The sequence below is a fragment of the Candoia aspera genome, chromosome 7, assembly GCF_035149785.1.
Source record: "Candoia aspera isolate rCanAsp1 chromosome 7, rCanAsp1.hap2, whole genome shotgun sequence".
Lineage (NCBI taxonomy): Eukaryota > Metazoa > Chordata > Lepidosauria > Squamata > Boidae > Candoia > Candoia aspera.
Genome location: NC_086159.1, coordinates 72,931,078 through 72,948,468, shown reverse-complemented (window position 1 = coordinate 72,948,468; position 17,391 = coordinate 72,931,078). Strand labels below are relative to the sequence as shown.

Below are 17,391 nucleotides of genomic sequence, written 5' to 3'. Positions count from 1 at the left end.
AGGAAGTAAGAAACAAGTCCGGGCAGGATCCTCCCCCCAGGCGATTTGCATCAAGCAGGTGAAAGGAGTCAATCAAATACAACCTCTTCACCTGGCCAAAATGATTAGGTACAATAGCAGTCTTAATCTTTAGTAGGAAAACCTCAACATGAGCTCCATCGCTCCTCTGTTCCAGCTGAAGCAGACAGGGGAACTGAGAGTCCTGGTTCCCCAGAATAAGAACCTTTACGGTCTTGCTCTCCTGTTTAGTAAGACGGAGGGAGGGATGTAGAAATGGGTGGCAAGCAAAGGAGAATGGAGAGAAATGAAGGGACGAGGGAGAGGGAAAAATCTACCCTACTTTTCAGAAGGGTCAGCAGAAGCTCACCCTAACTGAAAGTCTGTTAGAGAAAGAGAAGGCAGCTTCCAAAAACAGGCCCATGCAAAGGGCCCCTCAGCTGCGGGTCACTCTCCTATGAACTGAAGGACATGCTATAGCAGAAGGGCAGGTCAAAAGAAAGGCCTGACTTGGAGTAGCTTGGTTGACTTTGGGTTCTCTGCTTCTCTCCCCTCATTTCCCACCAGGCTGTGCTGGAGGACAACGATTTGAGCAGCTTCGCAGCTGGACTAGCTGCCCTTCTGGCAGTCTATGAGATCAGGTCAATCTCTGGTTTGTTTTGTAGCATATAAGGACAATCTTTTTGCAGGAAGGGGAAGAATAGAAAAGAAACAAGCAAGGAAAGGACAGCTTCATCTGGTACACCAGTTGTGCCCCGCCTAGGTCAGGAGGCCTTTCAGAGAGTCTCTCAGGCCCTGGTCCCATTGCAGCTGGATTACTGCAACACACTCCACAGAGGGCTGCCCTTCACAAACACCCATAAGCTTGTGTTGGTCCATTGTCCTTTTGGGCACTTTCAGCTGGGCCACCCAATGAAAGAAATGTTTTCCTTGTCATGTGGGGAGAGAAGAGGGTAGCTTGACCTGCCCAAACCTCCTAGTGGCTTCCCACCTTCTCCTATTTTCTTGGGAATAATGACACCAAAAGCTTTTGACTAACACGAGAGTGGATGTCTCTTCCTTCCTTTGTCTCTACAGCAAGGTCCCACCAGCCATGCACCCACCAGTGGAATTCATTCTACTGGACATCTTTGTCTTCCTCTGGATGTGTTCCAAGAAGATCCAGGATGATTATGTTCCTGAGGTAACACTGTCACCAAACTTTCAAGGGACTTGCTTTCGGATGTTCACATGGCTGGGAAGACATTCAGGAAAAGTGCATGGCACCACCTTTCTTTCCTTTCAGGTAGAGACAAAATTGGTGGAGGAGGCCTTGGGCCTGATGCTCAGGCTCCTACCACAAAGCTCTTCATTTTCACTTTGAAGGTAAGGGCATCAAAGAAATCCTTGGCCAGTGCAGGCATTCCCAGCATGCAGGGTGAAAACTTCTGTTCAATGTCCGACTCTGAACAACAGCTGGAGGATTGTTCTTGAAAACAGGCGTCCACTATCACAAGAACATTGGCTTGTCACAAGAGCTGTTTTTCTTCATGCAAGAATCTGTTTGTGCACAAGTACCTTCAAAGGTAATATGCCAAGACCCGAATTGCAAATGAGAAAAACAAGTGTTTAGAGTGGCCTTGAGTTCTTTTCTGGGAAATGCCATCCCAAAGCATCCCACTTCTCCACTGACGTGGATTTGAATCCTGCTTCTGCTGCCACCGAGGATCTTCTCCTTGCCGGACCCAGCAACCTCAGTCTCAGATCCCGCTTTGGTCCTCTTCATGTACCTTGTGCATGTTCCAGGCATGCTTCCAGTCATGTTTCAAGTTTCCAGCTGTGTCCAGACTCCCCAGTGCAGTCTCATCATGCTTAAAGTCCTCAGACTTTCCTTGAGTCTCCAGTTCAGTCCTGCCACCCTTCCAGCTTCTAGCCTAGTCCAATGTCTCAATTACAACATCGTTGTGCCATCGACCTCCAGCCTTGCTCCAAGTTCCTAGTCCAGAGTATTCAGCCTAGTCCAGTCCCTCCAGTTGAGTCTAGCCTTGCTTTGAGTTCTCAGCCTTTTCGGAATCTCCAGTTCCAACTATCCACTCCAGCCTGAGTCACCCTATGTAGTACAGTCCTGTCGTTAGAACCAAGATTGATCCAGAAGGCTACGTCTGGCCTCGCCCAGCGTTCTGGTGCCCACGTAGTACAGGTGATGTTCCAGTTTCTCATCCTTCAATCTCACCTCCAGTAGCACCTTCTACTCCAGCTTCCTTCAGCCTTCCAGCCTCTGTTAGAGAATCCTGCTCTGCCACCTTGCTGCTGTCTCCTCCTGCAACCTTGCCAGATTCCTTGCTGCTGCCCAGTTGGTCTTGATTGAAACCCGTTCCTTCTTGTTTCCTAGGACTTAATTCTTGGAAGAGGTTATTTCATAAACAGTATTTTGATATTAAATCTGCCTGGCCACCTCTAAGTCTGATCAGGACAATGTGAAACCCGAACAGTTCCTTTGGGGTCTGATGGGTGAACAATTTGAGAAAGAAGTTGAGACTTTGCTCTTCTACATGATAAGAGCAGCCACACTTTTCCATGCAGAAAGGTGGAAAGATGCACAAAGTCCCCCAAGGTAAGAGAGCTTGGGGAAATTAAGGGGGGCCATTGGGGACCTGGTGGCAAGATGCCCCACAGCCGCCCTCCCTAACCGCCTTACTGCCTGACTCTCTTCAATTGCAGCAGGAGAAGAACAACATCCAGTGTTGAGTTCCATCACTGTTCTCTTCCAGATGAGGCAGAGCAGGGAACTGAGAGTCCCAGTTCTCTGGAATAAGAACCTTTATAGCTTTGCAGTCCTGGTAAGTGGGAGGCAGGCAAGGAGGGAGGTGAAACCTCCTTCAAAAGCAAAGGAGGTTGGAGAGAAATGAGGGGAAGAGGGAGAGGAAATAATCTAGCCCTGGTTTTCAGAAGGGTCAGCAGAAGCTCATCCTAACTTAAAGTCTGTCAGAGAAAGAGAAGTTAGTCTCTTTCTCTGACAGACTTTAAAACAGGCCCACGCAAACGGTCCCTCAGCTGCGGGTCATTCTCCTATGAACAGAAGGACAAGCTTTAGCAGAAGGGCAGGTCAAAAGGAAGGCCTGCTTGGAGTCAGTCTAGTCCTTTCCTCAACTTCCTTCCTCTCTGTTCTAGGGGATTCCTCAACTGGTTTTCGTGTTTCGGGAAAAGAAAAAGAAAGGCTAGGACGGCAAGTGGTCCAGCAGCTGATGCTGCAGGTTCACCAGAAGGAGCAGCAGGCTAACCGGAGGACACTGCCAAGCCTCCTCAGAAACAAACATTTGTTGTTGATCTAAAGCTGCGGAAAGAGGAGCGGCTTGGTGAATGGACACTGGGCGTTGGGGTGGGAGCTTGAGAGGGAAAGGAGAGTGTTCAAGATGGTGCAGTGGCCCTCCTTGACATCCTCGCAAATGGGGAGGGGGAATATAGAGAGTGGGAAGGCCTCCGTGAGTCTTCTCTCCTGGCCAGGAGGCTGAGCCAGCTCTGTGAACCAGAAAAGGTTTTGAGTGAATGGAATCGGGTCTCGATGGGAAGGAGGCTGCCAAGACAGGGCTGGTTTGGCGGGTTTTCTTCATCTGAAGCAGACCTAAAAATTTGTCTGAGGATCACAGCCCCGGCCTCTCCTTTGCCCAATTTCCCCACAGAGGACCGCCGAGGGAAAAGGAAGGCCCTCTTCACAAAAAGGGACCACAAAGAAACCTGTAAGGCCCAACGCAAGGCTGCCAGTGTGAGGGCAGACTGGTGGACCAGCCAAAATCTCTGGCAAGAGGTCCGTGAAAGGAAGAGCAAGGCAGCCCAAAACGTAGGTGCCCCTTGGACACAGAAGGTCCCCTGGCTGGGCTTTGCTCCCATGTTGGAATCCCAGATTATTTTGCCCAATCTCTGTGTGGTGCACATGATTCTTCAGGACAGAGAGAGCTGTTAGCAGGTTATTAGGAAAGCCTTTGGCCCAGGAGAGATTAGAAAAGTCACACACCAGGCATTTCTATAAAAATAATTTTATTTACAGAAAACAAACATATTTAAAGGCTGTTTGCTGAGAGGAGAGATCTCTGCAAGCCTACTCAGCCTACTCCATATTCTCTGCAAGCCTACTCAGAAGGGAAACTGAAACTAAAACAAGTTCAGGCAAGTTGTTCCTCCCTTAGGCAATGCAACCATTAACACGTGAAAAGGGGACAAAAAAATTCAATCTCTTCACCGGGCCAAAATGATTAGTTACCATAGTAATCTTAATCTGTAGTAGAAAAACATGTTAGCAGTGTGTGTGTATAACAATAATAATAGTATTAAATTAATTTCTCAGATTATTAACTTTACAGACATTTATTTGATAAAGGTTGCTCCTCACTTGCAGATTCATGCTAGATATAGTTAAATCAAGCAAGTTGTATTCACTAACATTTAAATCCAAGTTAAGTGTCAATAATATTTCAGGCTTAACTGCAGAATGTAAGAACAGGCCACACTGGCCAACACCCAGCTGGCTTTTGAACCTAAGGCGAGACTAGAACTCACCATCTCCTGGTTTCTAGCCCAGCAGCTTAACCACTAGACCAAACTGTCTCTCTGAATTTACAGCCCAGAAATTAAGAACAAACTGTCTTGGAGATCCTATTTAGAGATGCAAGGTCTAGCTGTTTGGCATGCCGAAAGGTTGACCAAGCTGGTCCAGGAGAGCAATTTCTTCCCAAAAGGAAAAGTCTGATCCTTGGGCTCCCTCAACAGCTGGATGCCAATACCCCAGGAACTTGGCTGAAAGTGGGTCATGTGATTTGGGGTTCAGCATCATTCATCCGTAGAGAATTTTTTTTGGGGCAGAATCGGTTCTCTGAATGCAGGATCACTTCTTTTCTACCCTTGGGCTGGATTGCTGCATTCGAAAAAATATCTGAGGTGAAAAAATCAGGGAAAGAGTGCTTTCCTCACTTTCTCTTAAGTGTCAACAACATCTAACAATGTTTTGGGATGCCGACGATGATGGCTGCACCTAAGCAGAAATAAAGGAGGGAGCTGACCATAGAAACAGATATTGGGACACACACAGTGACACACAAACACACACAAACTAGCATTGCAATGCAAAGGGAATCAGCCTGAAAGGACCAATAGCTGCATCAAGGGGTCTTGCTCAGTCAGCTAGCTTCAAGGAGCTTCCATATGAAAAGCCCATGGACATCCAAAGAGCTATGCCTTCTGTGCAAGGCAGGTGGGAAAGATGCAACTTTAGTGATTTTTTGGGTAGCTTCCTACAGACCTTGGCCTGGCCTTGTTGTATGTAGGAGAGGCTGAGCAGGTAACTTTTGGATATAATGCCAAAGGAGGCCTGTAATCTCCTTTGTTGCTCTTGTGGCTTTATGACATCATCCAGCCAGGCTGAACTGTCAGTTACTGACTGTTGACAGACTGAAAATGTCTTCCAGGATGTACGTTGGACTTCAGAAGGGCTCCTGGACTCTCGGGACCTATCCCAATTTGTAGGCAAATTCTGAATGGGTGGGATATTCCAGGGGTGAAAACAGAAATTTGTTCTCCTCTTAGGAATGGGAAACAGGAGCCAAATGTGCTCCAGATCACTTCTGTCCTTCATTCCCTATTGGTGTTCAAAGCCTGGCTTGACCCTTTTCCAGCTGATTCAGATCACATAGCATCCTGAACCCCTGACTTAGGGGAAGAATCTTACATTGGTTAAATTCATCTGGCCATGGAACAAACCATGTCACTCCAAACCAAACAAGGTTACCACTCATCGATTCCAACCAGAAGCACAGGTTTTCCACATTGGGTGATTTCCACCAAAGGGATAGGGAATATGGAACATGGGCTTTAGTCGATTCCTGACCTCAGCTTCCTTCCTCTCTCTCCTAGGGGATTCCTCAACTGGTTTTCATGTTTTGGAAAAAGGAAAAGAAAGGCTAGGACAGCAAGCGGTCCAGCAGTTGATGCTGCAGGTTCTCCAGAAGGAGTGGCAGGCCAACTGGAGGACACTGCCTCTCATGCCCTGGTCCCTTTGCAGCTTGATTACTACAACACACTCCACAGAGGGCTGCCCTTGACAACCACCCAGAAGGTTGAGTTGGTCCATTGCCCTTTTGGGCACTTTCAGCTGGGACACCCAAAGGTAGCTTACCTGCCCGCACCTCCTAGCGGTTGCCCACCTTCTCCGATTTTCTTGGGGACAATGACACCGAAGACTTTTGAGTAAGATGGGCACTGATGTCTCTTCCTTTTTTGTCTCTACAGCAAGGTCCCACCAGCCATTGACCCATCAGTGGAATCAATGCTCCTGGACATCTTTGTCTTCCTCTGGATGGGCTCCAAGAAGATTAGAGATGAGGATGCTCCTGACGTACTACTGTCACCAACCTTTCAAGGGACTTGCTTTCGGGTGTTGACATGGCTGGGAAGGCATTCTGGAAAAGTGCACGTCTTCCCTGGTCTTTCCTTCCAGGTGGAGAAGAAATTGGTGGAAGAGGCCTGGGGCCTGATGCTCAGAGCTCTCCTTCGGCAGGCTCCCTGAGTCACTGAATCCAGTAGAGTCCTGTTGTTAGAACCAAGATTTTTCCAGAAGGCTCCGTCTGGCCTCGCCCAGTGTTCTGGTGCCAACTTAGTACAAGCCCTGTTCCATTTCTTCATTATCAATTCCCATTTCCAGTAGCGCCTTCTGCTCCAGCTTCCCTTAGCCTTCCAGCCTCTGTTAGAGAATCCTGTTCTTCCACCTTGCTGCTGTCTCCACCTGAGACAAATGTGAAGGAATATTTGACCACCTTTGGTGGACTTGTGGAAAGGTTAAGAAATTCTGGGAGCAAATATGAATTATGATTCAAAAGATTATTGAAGTGGAGATAGACATGTGTGAGAATCCAGCCAGCCTCTGACTCAGAAAAAAAAAAAGTCTTTCGGAGTCAGAGGAGGAAAGAGAAACTTACTGGGCTGAAACCGGGAAAGTGAAACCCAAAGATGAGTCAGCAGTGGAGGAAGAATCACAGGCAGTGATCGGCCAATCTTCGAGAGGAGGAATTGAATCCTCCAACCAGCGTGCGCTACCGATGGGCAGAAAAACATGCAGAGGAGAAGCTAGCTCACTTGGATGCAGAAGGGAACAGGCGCGCAAAGGATTGGCATAAAAGGCAGGTGCACAAGGAGCAAGCTGCCAAAGACAACTGATCGTACAAGCCTGCAGTTTCCGCAGAAGAGTCCATACCCTCATCGGAAACAGTGTCTGTTATTGAAGAGGAATCAGCGTCAGCCTTCTCCACTGAAATGGATTTGAATCCTGCTTCTGCTGCCACCGAGGATCTTCTCCTTGTCGGAACCAGCAACGTCAGTCTCAGATCCCGCTTTGGTCCTCTTCATGCACCTTGTGCAAGTTCCAGGCATGCTCCCAGTCATGTTTCATGTTTCCAGCTGTGTCCAGAGTCTCCAGTCCAGTCTCGTCATACTTCAAGTCCACAGACTTTCCTTGAGTCTCCAGTTCAGCCTTGCCACGTTTCTCGCTTCTAGCCTAGTCCAATGTCTCCAGTACAGCATCGTTGTGCCATTGATCTCCAGCCTTGCTCTGAGTTCCTAGTCCAGAGTATTCAGCCTAGTCCAGACCTTGAGTCTAGCCTTGCTTTGAGTTCTCAGCCTTTTCCGAGTCTCCAGTTTCAACTATCCAGTCAAGCCTGAGTCACTGAATCCAGTAGAGTCCTGTTGTTAGAACCAAGATTTTTCCAGAAGGCTCCGTCTGGCCTCGCCCAGTGTTCTGGTGCCAACTTAGTACAAGCCCTGTTCCATTTCTTCATTATCCATTCCCATTTCCAGTAGCGCCTTCTGCTCCAGCTTCCCTCAGCCTTCCAGCCTCTGTTAGAGAATCCTGTTCTTCCACCTTGCTGCTGTCTCCACCTGCAACCTTACCAGTTTCCCTGCTGCTGACCAGTTTGTCTTGATTGAAACCAGTTCCTTCTTGATTCTAAGGACTTAAATGTTGGGTGATCTCCACACCAGGTCACCCCAAACCAAACCAAGGTTACAACTCATCCGTTCCAACCAGAAGCACAAGTTTTCCACATGGGGTGATCTCCACCAAAGGGATAGGGAATATGGAAAATGGGCTTTAGTCCATTTCTAACCTCAGCTTCCTTCCTCTCTCTCCTAGGGGATTCCTCAACTGGTTTTCATGTTTTGGAAAAAGGAAAAGAAAGGCTAGGACAGCAAGCGGTCCAGCAGTTGATGCTGCAGGTTCTCCAGAAGGAGTGGCAGGCCAACTGGAGGACACTGCCTCTCATGCCCTGGTCCCTTTGCAGCTTGATTACTACAACACACTCCACAGAGGGCTGCCCTTGACAACCACCCAGAAGGTTGAGTTGGTCCATTGCCCTTTTGGGCACTTTCAGCTGGGACACCCAAAGGTAGCTTGCCTGCCCGCACCTCCTAGCGGTTGCCCACCTTCTCCGATTTTCTTGGGGACAATGACACCGAAGACTTTTGAGTAAGATGGGCACTGATGTCTCTTCCTTTTTTGTCTCTACAGCAAGGTCCCACCAGCCATTGACCCATCAGTGGAATCAATGCTCCTGGACATCTTTGTCTTCCTCTGGATGGGCTCCAAGAAGATTAGAGATGAGGATGCTCCTGACGTACTACTGTCACCAACCTTTCAAGGGACTTGCTTTCGGGTGTTGACATGGCTGGGAAGGCATTCTGGAAAAGTGCACCTCTTCCCTGGTCTTTCCTTCCAGGTGGAGAAGAAATTGGTGGAAGAGGCCTGGGGCCTGATGCTCAGAGCTCTCCTTCGGCAGGCTCCCTGAGTCACTGAATCCAGTAGAGTCCTGTTGTTAGAACCAAGATTTTTCCAGAAGGCTCCGTCTGGCCTCGCCCAGTGTTCTGGTGCCAACTTACTAAAAGCCCTGTTCCATTTCTTCATTATCAATTCCCATTTCCAGTAGTGCCTTCTGCTCCAGCTTCCCTTAGCCTTCCAGCCTCTGTTAGAGAATCCTGTTCTTCCACCTTGCTGCTGTCTCCACCTGAGAGAAATGTGAAGGAATATTTGACCACCTTTAGTGGACTTGTGGAAAGGTTAAGAAATTCTGGGAGCAAATATGAATTATGATTCAAAAGATTATTGAAGTGGAGATAGACATGTGTGAGAATCCAGCCAGCCTCTGACTCAGAAAAAAAAAAAGTCTTTCGGAGTCAGAGGAGGAAAGAGAAACTTACTGGGCTGAAACCGGGAAAGTGAAACCCAAAGATGAGTCAGCAGTGGAGGAAGAATCACAGGCAGTGATCGGCCAATCTTCGAGAGGAGGAATTGAATCCTCCAACCAGCGTGCGCTACCGATGGGCAGAAAAACATGCAGAAGAGAAGCTAGCTCACTTGGATGCAGAAGGGAACAGGCGCGCAAAGGATTGGCATAAAAGGCAGGTGCACAAGGAGCAAGCTGCCAAAGACAACTGATCGTACAAGCCTGCAGTTTCCGCAGAAGAGTCCATACCCTCATCGGAAACAGTGTCTGTTATTGAAGAGGAATCAGCGTCAGCCTTCTCCACTGAAATGGATTTGAATCCTGCTTCTGCTACCACCGAGGATCTTCTCCTTGTCAGAACCAGCAACGTCAGTCACAGATCCCGCTTTGGTCCTCTTCATGCACCTTGTGCAAGTTCCAGGCATGCTCCCAGTCATGTTTCATGTTTCCAGCTGTGTCCAGAGTCTCCAGTCCAGTCTCGTCATACTTCAAGTCCACAGACTTTCCTTGAGTCTCCAGTTCAGCCTTGCCACGTTTCTCGCTTCTAGCCTAGTCCAATGTCTCCAGTACAGCATCGTTGTGCCATTGATCTCCAGCCTTGCTCTGAGTTCCTAGTCCAGAGTATTCAGCCTAGTCCAGACCTTGAGTCTAGCCTTGCTTTGAGTTCTCAGCCTTTTCCGAGTCTCCAGTTTCAACTATCCAGTCAAGCCTGAGTCACTGAATCCAGTAGAGTCCTGTTGTTAGAACCAAGATTTTTCCAGAAGGCTCCGTCTGGCCTCGCCCAGTGTTCTGGTGCCAACTTAGTACAAGCCCTGTTCCATTTCTTCATTATCCATTCCCATTTCCAGTAGCGCCTTCTGCTCCAGCTTCCCTCAGCCTTCCAGCCTCTGTTAGAGAATCCTGTTCTTCCACCTTGCTGCTGTCTCCACCTGCAACCTTACCAGTTTCCCTGCTGCTGACCAGTTTGTCTTGATTGAAACCAGTTCCTTCTCGATTCTAAGAACCTAATTGTTGGGTGATCTCCACACCAGGTCACCCCAAACCAAACCAAGGTTACAACTCATTCGTTCCAACCAGAAGGACAAGTTTTCCACATGGGGTGATCTCCACCAAAGGGATAGGGAATATGGAAAATGGGCTTTAGTCCATTCCTAACCTCAGCTTCCTTCCTCTCTCTCCTAGGGGATTCCTCAACTGGTTTTCATGTTTTGGAAAAAGGAAAAGGAAGGCTAGGACAGCAAGCGGTCCAGCAGTTGATGCTGCAGGTTCTCCAGAAGAAGTGGCAGGCCAACTGGAGGACACTGCCAAGCCTCCTCAGGAAAAAGAACAAGACCCTCTGTTAAAGATCTAGAGCTCCGAAAAGGGGAGCGGCTTGGTGAGTGGATGCTGGGTGTTGGGATGGGAGCATGAGAGGAAAAGGGAGGCAGTTCTTTCAGGAGTGGACTCCTCCATAGAAGCAGATAGAGGAGCCGCTTCTGCTTCTTTCCTCCTTCAAGGTTGCCCACAGGGACAGGGCAGAGGCCAAACTCTTCCTGCTCCAGCAAGAACCTGTCCTTCTGGAGCCCCCAAATCCACACTGGCTTCCCACCTGTTCTGCTGCTTCCATGGGACTCTTCTGGGCACCTTCAGGATGGTTCAGTGGCACTCATTGACCTATTGGCCAATGGGGAGGGGAAAGATAGAGAGTGGGATCTGCCTAAGGCCTTTGTGAGACTTCTCTCGTGGCCAGGACCCTGAGCCACTGGTGTGACCCAAAAAAGGCTTTTAGTGGATGGGATCAGATTTCGATGGGAAGGACACTGTAAAGACTGGGCTGATATGGCAGGTTTTCTTCATCTGAAGCAGACCTAAACATTTGCCTGGGGATCACAGCGCCCGTCTCTCCTTTCTCCAACTTCCCCACAGAGGACCGCCGAGGGAAAAGGAAGGACCCCTTCACAAAAGGGGACCATGTAGAAGCCTGTAAGGCCCAATGCGAGGCTGCCAGTGTGAGGGCAGACTGGCAGACCATCCAAAATCTCTAGCAACTGGTCCGTGAAAGGAAGAGCAAGGCAGCCCAAAATGTAGCTACCCCTTGGACACAAAAGTTCCCCTGGCTGGGCTTCGGTCCCATGTTGGAATCCCAGATTCTTTTGCCCAATCTCTGTGTGGTGCACATGATTCTTCAGGACAGAGACAGCCTCCAAAGGGTTTCCTTCTTCCCTTCTGCAAGGGGGGCCATTGGGGACCTGGCGGCAAGACGCCCCACAGCCACCCTGCCTGACCGCCTGACTCTCTTCTGTTGCAGCAGGAGAAGAGCATCATCCAGTGCCTGAGCTCCATCTCTGCTCTGTTCCAGCTGAAGCAGACAGGGGAACTGAGAGTCCCGGTTCCCCGGAATAAGAACCTTTATGGACTCGGTGTCCTGGTTAGTAAGACGGAGGGAGGAATGTAGAAATGGGTGGCAAGCAAAGGAGAATTGAGAGAAATTAGGGAAAGAGGGAGAGGGAAAACTCTACCCTAGTTTTCAGAAGGGTCAGCAGAAGCTCACCCTAACTGAAAGCCTGTCAGAGAAAGAGAAGGCAGTTTCCAAAACAGGCCCATGCAATGGGCCCCTCAGCTGTGGGTCATTCTCCTATGAACTGAAGGACAAGCTTTAGCAGAAGAGCAGGTCAAAAGGAAAGCCTGACTTGGAGTAGCCTGGTTGACCTTGGATTCTCTGCTTCTCTCCACTCATTTCCCACCAGGGTGTGCTGGAGGACAACGATTTGAGCAGCTTCGCAGCCGGACTAGCTGTACATCTGGCGGTCTATGAGATCAGATCAATCTCTGGGATATTTTTGTAGTGTGTAAGGACTATCGCTTTGCAGGACTCAGAGAGTAGGAAGGGGGAGAATAGAAAAGAAACAAGCAAGGAAAGGACAACTTCATCTGGTACACCAGTTGTGCCCCGCCTAGGTCAGGAGGACTTTCAGAGAGTCTCTCAGGCCCTGGTCCCTTTGCAGCTTGATTCCTGCAACACACTCCACAGAGGGCTGCCCTTGACAAACACTCAGAAGCTTGTGTTGGTCCATTGCCCTTTTGGGCACTTTCAGCTGGGCCACCCAATGAAGGAAAAAAAAAATCCTTGTGAAGTGGGGAGAGGAGAGGGTAGCTTGACCTGCCCACAACTCCTAGCAGCTTCCCACCTTCTCCGATTTTCATGGGAACAATGACACCAAAAGCTTTTGACTAACATGGGAGTGGATGTCTCTTCCTTCCTTTGTCTCTACGGCAAGGTCCCACCAGCCATGCACCCACCAGTGGAATTGATGCTTCTGGACATCTTTGTCTTCCTCTGGATGTGTTCCAAGAAGATCAGGGATGATTGTGCTCCTGAGGTACCACTGTCACCAGCTTTTCAAGGGACATGCTTTCGGATGTTCACATGGCTGGGAAGACATTCCGGAAAAGTGCACAACACCACCTCTCTTTCCTTTCAGGTAGAGACAAAATTGGTGGAGGGGGCCTTGGGCCTGATGCTCAGGCTCCTACCACAAAGCACTTCATTTTCATTTTGAAGGTAACGGCATAAAAGAAACCCTTGGCCAGTGCAGGCATTCCCAGCATCAAGGGTGAAAACTTCTGTTAAATTTCTGACTCTGAACAACAGCTGGAGGATTGTTCTTGAAAACAGGCATCCACTATCACAAGAACATTGGCTTGTCACAAGAGCTGTTTTTCTTCATGCAAGAATCTGTCTGTGCACAAGTACCTTCAACGGTAATATGCCAAGACCCGAATTGCAAATGAGAAAAAGAAGTGTTTAGAGTGACCTTGAGTTCTTTTCTGGGAAATGCCATCCCAAAGCCATCCCAAAGCATCCCACTTCTCCACTGACGTGGATTTGAATCCTCGTTCTGCTGCCACCGAGGATCTTCTCCTTGCCGGACGCAGCAACCTCAGTCTCAGATCCCGCTTTGGTCCTCTTCATGTACCTTGTGCATGTTCCAGGAATGCTTCCAGTCATGTTTCAAGTTTCCAGCTGTGTCCAGACTCTCCAGTGCAGTCTCGTCATGCTTAAAGTCCTCAGACTTTCCTTGAGTCTCCAGTTCAGTCCTGCCACCCTTCCAGCTTCTAGCCTAGTCCAATGTCTCCAGTACATCGTTGTGCCATCGACCTCCAGCCTTGCTCTAAGTTCCTAGTCCAGAGTATTCAGCCTAGTCCAGTCCCTCCAGTTGAGTCTAGCCTTGCTTTCAGTTCTCAGCCTTTTCTGAGTCTCCAGTTCCAACTATCCACTCCAGCCTGAGTCACCCTATCTAGTACAGTGCTGTCATTAGAACCAAGATTGATCCAGAAGGCTCCGTCTGGCCTCGCCCAGCGTTCTGGTGCCCACGTAGTACAGGTGTTGTTCCGGTTTCTCATCCTTCAATCCCACCTCCAGTAGCACCTTCTACTCCAGCTTCCTTCAGCCTTCCAACCTCTGTTAGAGAATCCTGCTCTGCCACCTTGCTGCTGTCTCCTCCTGCAACCTCGCCAGATTCCTTGCTGCTGCCCAGTTGGTCTTGATCGATACCCGTTCCTTCTTGTTTCTAAGGACTTAATTCTTTGAAGAGGTTATTTCATAAACAGTATTTTGATATTAAATCTGCCTGGCCACCTCTAAGTCTGATCAGGACAATGTGAAACCCGAACAGTTCCTTTTGGGTCTGATGGGTGAACAATTTGAGAAAGAAGTTGATACTTTGCTCTTCTACATGATAAGAGCAGCCACCCTTTTCCATGCAGAAAGGTGGAAAGATGCACAAAGTCCCCCAAGGTAAGAGAGCTTGGGGAAATTAAGGGGGGGCATTGGGGACCTGGTGGCAAGATACCCCACAGCCGCCCTCCCTGACCGCCTTACTGCCTGACTCTCTTCCGTTGCAGCAGGAGAAGAACAACATCCAGTGTTGAGTTCCATCACTGTTCTCTTCCAGATGAGGCAGAGCAGGGAACTGAGAGTCCCAGTTCTCTAGAATAAGAACCTTTATAGCCTTGCAGTCCTGGTAAGTGGGAGGCAGGCAAGGAGGGAGGTGAAACCTCCTTCAAAAGCAAAGGAGGTTGGAGAGAAATGAGGGGAAGAGGGAGAGGAAATAATCTAGCCCTGGTTTTCAGAAGGGTCAGCAGAAGCTCATCCTAACTTAAAGTCTGTCAGAGAAAGAGAAGTTAGTTTCCAAAAACAGGCCCACGCAAACGGTCCCTCAGCTGCGGGACATTCTCCTATGAACAGAAGGACAAGCTTTAGCAGAAGGGCAGGTCAAAAGGAAGGCCTGACTTGGAGTAGGCTGGTTGACTTTGGGTTGTCTGCTTCTCTCCACTCTTGTTTCCCAGCACACTCTGCTGGAGGACATCGATTTGAGCAGCTTCACAGCTGGACTTGCTGCACATCTGGCAGTCTATGAGATCAGGTCAATCTCTGGTTTCTTTTGTAGTGTGTAAGGACTATCGGTTTGCAGGACTCAGAGAGTAGGAAGGGGGAGAATAGAAAAGAAACAAGGAACGGACAGCTTCATCTGGTACACCAGTTGTGCCCCGCCTAGGTCAGGAGGCCTTTCAGAGAGTCCCTCAGGCCCTGGTCCCTTTGCAGCTTGATTACTGCAACACACTCCACAGAGGGCTGCCCTTGACAAACACCCAGAAGCTTGTGTTGGTCCATTGTCGTTTTGGGCACTTTCAGCTGGGCCACCCAATGAAAGGAATGTTTTCCTTGTGAAGTGGGGAGAGCAGAGGGTAACTTGACCTGCCCAGACCTCCTAGCATCTCCCCACCTTCTCCTATTTTGTTGGAAACAATGACACCAAAGATTTTTGTCTAAGCTGGGCGCTGATGTCTCTTCCCTCTTTTGTCCTACAGCAAGGTCCCACTAGCCATGGAGCCACCAGTGGAATCGATGCTTTTGTCTTCCTCTGGATGGGCTCCAAGAAGATGAGAGATCAGGATGCTCCTGAGGTACCAATGTAACTAACCTTTCAAGGGACTTGCTTTCGGGTGTTGACATGACTGGGAAGACATTCCAGAAAAGTGCATGTCACTACCTGTCTTTCCTTCCAGGTGGAGAAGAAATTGGTGGAAGAGGCCTGGGGCCTGATGCTCAGAGCTCTCCTTCAGCAGACTCCCACCACAAAGCCTTCATTTTCATTTTGAAGGTAAGGGTATCAAAGAAACCCTTGGCCAGTGCAGGCATTCCCAGCATCAAGGGTGAAAGCTCCTGTTCGAAGTCTGACTCTGAACAAAGCTGGCGGATTATTCTTGAGGACAGGCCTCCAGTACCACAAGAACATTGGCTTGTCACAACAGCAGTTTTTCTTCATGCAGGTTTCTGTTTGTGCACAAGTACCTTCAACTGTAATATGTGAAGACCCAAATTGCAAATGAGAAAAAGAAGTGTTTAGAATGACCTTGAGTTCTTTTCTGGGAAATGCCATCCCAAAGCCATCCCAAAGCATCCCTGGGCTTTAGAAAGGCTGGGGCATTGTTAGAGGCAGAGCATGGCTCCAGAGTCCTAGAGAAGGATGCAGCATGAACTGTGCACATGTTCCTAGGCAATGAGGTGCTTGGTTCTAGGAAATGAGCACAGCTGTCCTCTCTTCTTCAAATCCGCAGCACTTTGAGCCACACGGCTGGAGATGCTTCTCGGCGGTCCTGAAACAGCTTCTCTACTGCAGCAACCACCATCCTAGGATCAATGTAAGTAGCAAACCTATCATGCCATGGATTGTCGGCTTCGGGTCCCCCGCTGCCCTTGGGAACCCATCCTCATTGAACCTCTCTCCTGGGAAAAGAGGGCAGGGAGGGTTGCTTTTCCCCTTCATTCCACTTCATGCTGAATGAGGGAATCCCTGGAATGCATATTTGGCTGGGTCAGATTTGTGTTGATGGGACAATGAAGAAGGGGAACTCCTCTCCAAGACACCTTGACAACAGTGGGATGCATTTCCTTCTGTCTCTTCCAGCTCAAAGAAGTTAAGCAGGCATTTCCCAAAATTCCTGCTGAACTCTGGAAGGCTGAAAATGAGCATGGCTTCATTAATGAAGGTAATCTCATTCAGAATGTTCAGGGGAAGGGGTGAGGGTATCGGCACATGAAAGGAAGGAAGGAATGCAAAACTCACGCTTTCTATCCAAAATGGGGTACAGTATATCTTTTCAAGCTATGTACCTAGCTGATTAAATTTCAACATCTCTGTCTCATTCAGTTCTTCTCCCTCTGTTGACAGGTGTAACCTTCCCTATCTTTTGCCAACTTCCTTATCTTTTTCTCATCTCATGCAGATGACCTAGCGGTAGAGGAGCGGTAGAGGAGCTGCATCCTTCCCCCACTATTTAAGAAGCCAAGCTGGGGGAATAAAGATCACCATGGAAAAGAGGGAGCTGGATCATCTGTCTGCTGATCCGTTCAAGATGATTGTTGGTTTTTCACTAGCCATGACCAATATGGTGGAGAGTTGAAATAATGGCAACCTTCTGCCCCTAGGATGCATCTTGGATGGACTCAGGAAGTACACTGAGGAGTTGAAACTCCCACCAGATTTAAGGAAGAATAGGAAAAAAAACACAACATGCTGCTTGCTCTGAGCGTCTGGAAAAACAGGTCAGCTGCACTGGGTTCAAAGGCTCTGTGAGCCAGCATTCTATTCCCTCAGTGGTCCACCAGATAGGCGCTCTTGGAAAGCCCGAACCCAGAATACGGGGGAAACAGTTTTCCCTGTTTCCAGTTCACTCTCTTGAGAAGGAGGGCTGAGCATGATAGTGCTTCTGTACTGAAGTTCTAAGAGATATTCTTCTAAACCAAGGTCGTGATGTCAGCATGGAAACTGAGGAAACCGCCCATAGATCATCATTTCCCATCCTTGGGAAACAAAGGACTGCCTGACCTCACCTCTCCTCTATATTTCTGGAGTTTGCTTTTTGCTTGACTGGATGGCAGTTACGTTCCCTGTAAGGGCCCTGAATGTGTATGTGTGTGTCCATACACCCTACCCATGAAACCCACGAATACAGTAAAATATCACACACACAATATAGTAAGAAATAATAACAATATCAATAACACGAAGAATAATAAGAATAATAAATTTAGTCACCATAAAACTCCAGGGTTGTGACTGACAAGGAGTCCTGGAGACACGGGCCGCCTCAGCTTTCCCGCACCAGTGAG

At 48.7% G+C, this 17,391-nt stretch overlaps 1 long non-coding RNA gene across 2 annotated transcripts in view; it reads left to right on the top strand.

Moving 5' to 3' along the window:
* LOC134500655 (uncharacterized) overlaps positions 1–17,391 on the top strand; it is a 92,376-nt gene that overhangs the window by 44,739 nt on the left and 30,246 nt on the right. The window contains exon 3 of one of the 2 annotated variants that reach the window (XR_010068282.1): positions 16,292–16,341. The exons of the other annotated variant lie outside the window; for it this stretch is intronic. This is a non-coding gene — a long non-coding RNA (uncharacterized LOC134500655). Of the gene's footprint in view, positions 1–16,291; positions 16,342–17,391 lie in introns of those variants that run through there. 2 annotated transcript variants of the gene reach the window in all.